Here is a 6,000-nt window from a genome sequence, read left to right as displayed (position 1 = left end):
TTTAACCGCCTGTTGAAAGCTAATAATGTATCATTTTTTAGGATGAATAATATTATTCTGGATGCTTATGATTGTCACCACCTATCTAACTATACACCTATCTCGCAAAACTACCTCCTCAGCTCTTAAATAGGGAATGTGAGTTGAGTGATACTTTATTTTAACGGTGTTTTCAATCTGTGCTTTATGATGTTTGTTATTAGTTCTATTACTAGATATTTATGAACTTAATCTGAACTAATGAATGATATTGGGGCAACCTTGTGTAATATCTGATTTTTTTAGTATTCTCTATCAATTGCACTTAATCTGAACCTAATCAGCTCTTGAAATACAATCCCTACCTAATAACTGTGTGAAACATTATTTCAGTGCCAATAAAAGAAATTAAACACTTGACTTTAAAAGGTTTAACAGTTTTAATTAAAATTTCGTTGACATGCATGTTTCGAGTTTCACCCCATTATGATAACTGAATGAAAAACACGAGGTCTCACAAGTACACTATCAGTAATAACATATTTTAAAACCAGTAACACGCGATGCTATTGGAAGATTTTGTTTTTCAGTGAGATATTCATCCCATGAGTGAAATTCGGGATTTACTGGAGTGTGTCAGATTAATAATATAAGATGAGTATCCTGTATGGTACTTCTACCAAAAATTAGGCCTACATATAGGGGGAATTGTCTAGGACAGCCTGTCAGAATAGAAGAAAAAACGATCATTACCCGAGCGTGTCCGTAAGATTAAGATATATGTGGGTAATTAGATGTTGAAAGGTAGGACATTCTCTTACTCTGACAATTTAAGCGTGACGAAAATGTGTGGGAGAGCGACAAACTTTCGAAAAAAAACATCACATGTGCCTACATTCTCGTTCTCGAGCCCGGTGGCTTTTTTTCGCCGAAACAATTGGCCAGAAAAGTTGACTTAAATAAGTTTTTTTGAAATATCTCCTCTCCTGAGCTTCAAATCCTTTTCGCATTTATTATAAAAGTTGTAGAGCATAAAATTTTCTACAAATTTCGTCGGAAGCAATTTTTCCTACGTTGTACATTACACAGGGTTTCTACATTGACCGTGGCCTTTCGCATGTGTGGCCAAGCTCCTCGCCCTAATCGCCCTCTAACTCGAAAACGGCTAAGAGTACATTCATTCAATTCATTCATTGCTGTATCCCGTTACCGGGAATAAATCTACAAAAAGACAACAAAAAAAAAAGATCAAAGATACGAACAGTAATTTCTTAGTGCTAATTGCGACTGTGTGCCCTCCTGTGACTGAAGAGACCCAACCGTGACCTGCAGATCCTTCCACACTCAGGGCATGGATAGTCACCAACCAGATCTGGCCGCCGCTGTATCCTTCTCGAGTCTCCAATATAACTGAGTACCAAAGACCTCCACTGTGACCTGTCCAACGCTAGTTGTTTCCAGTTATGATTGGCATTAACTGATTTTAGGGATTGATGTAGTATATCCTTGAACCGCTTATACTGGCCTCCTGGTTTTCGAGCTCCCTCTGTGAATTCGCCATACAGAGCTATTTTGGAGAGTCTTGTGTCTTGCATCCTCAGAATGTGGCCGCTCCATCTGAGTCGGGTCCTCGTTACTTGAGTCTCAATTATTGTACAACTCGCGCGATGCAAGACTTCTGCATTCGAAACTTTGTGGAACCATCTGATGTGCATTATCTGTCTTAGATGACGTTGTTGCGTTTGTTCAAGCTGTTCAATATGTCGCCTGTAGGGCGTCCAGCTTTCGCTTCCGTAAAGAAGCGTTGGGAGGACGACTGCTTTGTAATCAGCTGTCTTGGTCTTCAGATTGAGGTCGTGATTTTGAAACACTCTGACCTTCAAACTTTCAGATTAAGAAAAACCTTCATAAGAGTGTAAGTTTAATGGGTTAACACGTCTGCAATACCGAGTTTAACCATCTGTATATGAAAATCTTACTCGAAAGATACAGTATCTTAATCTGACACTCTCGACTATGTATACCTGACAATTTCTTTTCGCACCTTTAAAAACCCACAGACGCTTTCCCCACCGCTGAAAGTGCATGGATCATAGAACCTCTTTTCTTTCTACCATCTGATCTTCAAAATCCACTAAGTCTCAACGATGCTCGAGTAAATCCCGATTTAGCATGATGGGCTCCCCAACTATTATGACAGCCTTAGAAAAGAACATATTTTACCCTGTGATTGTTAATTTAACCCACCCCAAACATCCAATAGCAGACTGACAAGATACCACATGTGACCCAACGTACAGAAAACCTCAAAGATCGACTTCGGTTCCACGAAGAAAAATCTCTCATACCCAGTGTTATGTTCTGATTAAAAACCAGAGAAGGATACCCGCACCACCAGAATCCACGAACCGTTACCTGCATTATCTCACCATTCACCTTCCTTATTAAGTCTCGTTGTCGAGGTGGGCCGGGGACATCAAACTGACAGTCAATATGAGATACAATCCCGGTTAGCTATGACAAGTGCGTAGGATTGAAGACATGTGTGTGAAATGGACCCACCGGACGGGTAAATATTCGCTGCTGTCCTTCCACGGAGATAAACACTGAAAACCTCGATGCTAACAACGGAATCCTGATAAGAGAAAACCCGGACGATTAATAAACGTATACGGATCGTCGTTGACGGTCGAAAACTAATTGGTGGCCCTGGGCAACAGGCGATACAAGACGGTAGTCGGAGAATAAATATCAAATAACCGTGACGTGATGTATGTGATGAGTTTTATCGTTTATTAGTGAGTTTTCCAGTCCTTGTTCGAGGGATGTAAGTTCTTCAGGCTCCGATAAGATCCTTACTGAGCTGGCTCGATCGTTCAACCACAATCGATTCAAGTATTTCCGTTATGTACGAATTGATTGATTGTAATATTCTGATGAAGAGTAACAATGGAGAACATTCGCAGTAAAGGTATGATTTCGGCAGTGCCTCTGATGCATGCAGTGGCTGCAGAATCTGACTGCTCATACGCAACTTCCAAGCACCAGTCACATTCTATAAGCAGCACTGCATCAGTTAGTTGCGTATGACTGCTCATACGCAACTACCATCAAGCATCAGTCACATTATACAGTGCTGCAGTGCTCCAGAATGTCATTGCTCCTTGGTAGTTGCTTATGACTGCTCATACGCAACTACCATCAAGCAACAGTCACATTCTACAGTGCTGCAGTGCTCCAGAATGTCAAGCAGCAATCACATTCTACAGTGCTGAAGTGTTATAGAATGTGACAGCTGCTTGGTAGTTGCGTATGGAGTTCTCACATTCTGCAGCCACTGCATGCATCCGACGCACTACCGATCATCATCAGTGTATAGCTGCTGATGGCCGCCATCTTAGCGATATAGTGTTCAAGACATGAGTACAAAAACTACATTATTACTACAACTTTTTAAAACTCTGCACTTGCCAGGAATGGAGCACAATCTCCTCTCATGGGCCTGAAACCTTTCAGGTATTCATAGGACAATGTACCACCGAGAAACTAGGAGGAGGAGAATTATACTGTAGGAAGCTTCTGAGACTCGAACATTCCAAAAATATTCTTGGGAACTTCAACATTGCGAGATCTAAGAAGTATAAGGGTATTTTTCAAAGGTGAGGCTTTTTTTGACAGAGGTTAGAACTCATCAAAATAAGTCGTTTAACCACAAATTGTCTGTATAAAATATCCAAGATGACTGAGATACAACCCCTAGAAATTCGACCAAATTTCATTGAATTTTAAGTAGGAGACTGTGGAACGTGACTCCGGCATCGCAAAAACGAAACAAAACATAAACATATGGCTGGACCATGAATGGTTCAGTACCAAGTTCATCGGATTAGATGCATCAGGTCACTTTTGAGAGAATCATAATTGTTGTATCGTGCAATTTAGGGTGAAAAAAAATTCAGAAAATCGAGGCAGGTTCTTGAAAGTTCTTATGTTAGTTATGTTGAAAAGGTGCTATGATGTTTCCCCATTTCATCCCATTTTTACGACGATTGTTGGAATGTTCGAACAAGAAGATTGGGATGCTTATTGTGAAAAAATTCGTGAATAATTTAGACGAATTTTATTGGTGAGATTTTGAAGTATTATTCTATTTTTTACAATTGTGTCTTAAATCTCTTCTGTCAGTTGGTATCGAAATAAGCCATTTCATGAAATCGTGTAAGTTACTAAAAAATAATGAGAACAATTCGGCAATCCTAAGTTTCCATTCTCATTACCACCTAAATATCGAATGAGCAAATATCCTAAACGAATCCACATGGTCCAATCAGGAGATTAGTTTTTTGACTTCTTTGAACCCTTTGACGTTCACCATGTTGATAGTGAATAGAAAAGAGAGCCTTATTTTTGGTGAAACTTTATTTGGAGTCTGCAAAAGCAACGTCCGCTCGACCGGTTTCGGTGAATCAAATCACCATCCTCAGGAGTCAAGTAACAACAGGACATTTTACACTTGAAAAGTCAACAGGGCTGCTGCAGCGTAAGTTTTTTACTCCCTATTTTCTTAAAAATCTTTGAATCTTGAATATATTTTCTTTCGTTGCAGTCGTCCTGTTACTTGACTCCTGAGGATGGTGATTGGATTCATCGAAACCGGTCGAGCGGACGTTGCTTTTGCAATCTCCAAATAAAGTTTCACCAAGATTAGTTTTTTCTCACTGCTTTTCGATTATTCAGCTAATAAACGGTCCTAAGGTCGTATTAGGATCTATTTTAGTAATCATTTGCATTTTTTTTTTCAACTTTGTCATTTTGAAAGTTTTGCGTAGGTGATTTTTGGTGAAACGCTTCATTTTGACCAGTTCTACTGTTGAAAAAAAGCCTCACCTAATTGTTGCCTCAGGAAGTACCTGATGAGAATGGGTATAGCAGAAACTGACGTTTTCAGATTCTGTTGAGGGAAATGTGAAACTCCAGATCACTTGGTGAGAGAATGCCTCACCATCGCTAGCCAACGCAGAAAATGCTCTGGGGATGTTTTAGTAGCGAAGAGAATTCCTCCTTGGACTGGAAGTGAATGACGAACTGTTGAAGACATGGCTGTGATTGGGGCATAGTAGTTCTTAAGGTCCCCACCCCTTTCAAAATCTTCAATCTACAATCTACAGCCAAGAACTTTAAAATTTGCTTATTGAAGGAAAGCCCTTCAATTCAACTGCACTTTGGATTCCACAGTAACTAAGATGAAAAGGGGCTTAGTAAAAGAATATCAATAAAAGACCCCCTCAATTTTCGTAGAGGGAGCAGGTTTCAAAATCTTCTGCATCACTTCAGAGAAACTTTGTATGGTTGAAGGGAATTGCATCTCAATTCTGTGAAACTCTTGTGATAATTATTTTACAAAAATTATTTTCATAACATCCCAACTACCCAGGAAGATTTCTGAAAATATTGGACTAGCTTTGAAGGGTTGGCAATCCCCGAAAATCTCAGAGTGATCAAAATCTTGATTTTTTCCCATCGCCAATCAACCAACTCGAAATCATTCAAGAAAAACCGTATCCATAGGGCAACAAGCTTAACAACAAGTTCTGGTCCGGCCGTCCAGGCCGATATTCAAATTAGGCGATAAGTTGTAAGGTAGCGGCACCATCGTACGTGTTTTTCCCCTGTCCTTCCAGCAGCTGACAAGACCACCTGGGCGCGAATCAACACCGCTGATGTCGCACCCACGCCGCCAGCCGCCCCCGCCCTTTTTTCGCATCTAGCTGAGTCATGTTGGTTATTAGCGATCGGCTAAGGGTGGCAGAGCTCCAGTTGAGACACTGTCGAGGTCTGAGGCTCGAACAATGAAGCTGTTATCAAGGGGTGGGCTATTTTTGCTACCGGGGCATGGGGTTTCGTTTAATATCGAAGTGGAAGGAAATTATGGTTGGATATCGATGAAATTGAGGGACTTCTGAGGTATCGCAGATGGCGACAAGAAAATTACGAATGTTTTCATGGTATTTGGACTACGTT

The sequence above is a fragment of the Coccinella septempunctata genome, chromosome 8 (genome assembly GCF_907165205.1).
Source record: "Coccinella septempunctata chromosome 8, icCocSept1.1, whole genome shotgun sequence".
Taxonomy (NCBI): Eukaryota; Metazoa; Arthropoda; class Insecta; order Coleoptera; family Coccinellidae; genus Coccinella; species Coccinella septempunctata.
Note: the sequence above shows the minus strand (reverse complement) of the source record.